The following is a 397-nucleotide window of genomic DNA, read 5'->3' as shown; positions in this document are numbered from 1 at the left end:
CCGCCTGGATGAAGTCCTGTGTAACATGCTCTAGGAGAACCTGCTTTAGCAGGGGGGTTGGACTGGGTGATCTCCCGAGGTCCCTTCCAACCCTTGCCAGTCTGGGATTTTGTGAGGTAAGACGCACCATTTCTTCCACCTCAGCTCTGCCTGCTGGCCCAAGCCCCTCTCAGTCTTTACCGAACACGAGGTGACACCTGGCGCGTTGCCACCCTGGCGCCTCAAGCCCCAGCCCCAAATCCCGCCGTGCCCAAACCACAGGGTGAGGCCCCCGCTCCCCCGTGAGGCGCTCCCCGCGCTCAGCCGCGCTGCCCGCCGGGACTCGTAGTCCGCGGAGGGGCTTCTGGGAGCTGTAGTTGGCGGGCGCGGCGCCCGCGCGTCCCTCCCGTCAGTCCGG

This window comes from Egretta garzetta, unplaced genomic scaffold (genome assembly GCF_000687185.1).
Source record: "Egretta garzetta isolate BGI_Z169 unplaced genomic scaffold, ASM68718v1 scaffold209, whole genome shotgun sequence".
In the NCBI taxonomy this organism is placed as follows: Eukaryota; Metazoa; Chordata; class Aves; order Pelecaniformes; family Ardeidae; genus Egretta; species Egretta garzetta.
This window is presented reverse-complemented; position numbering follows the sequence as displayed.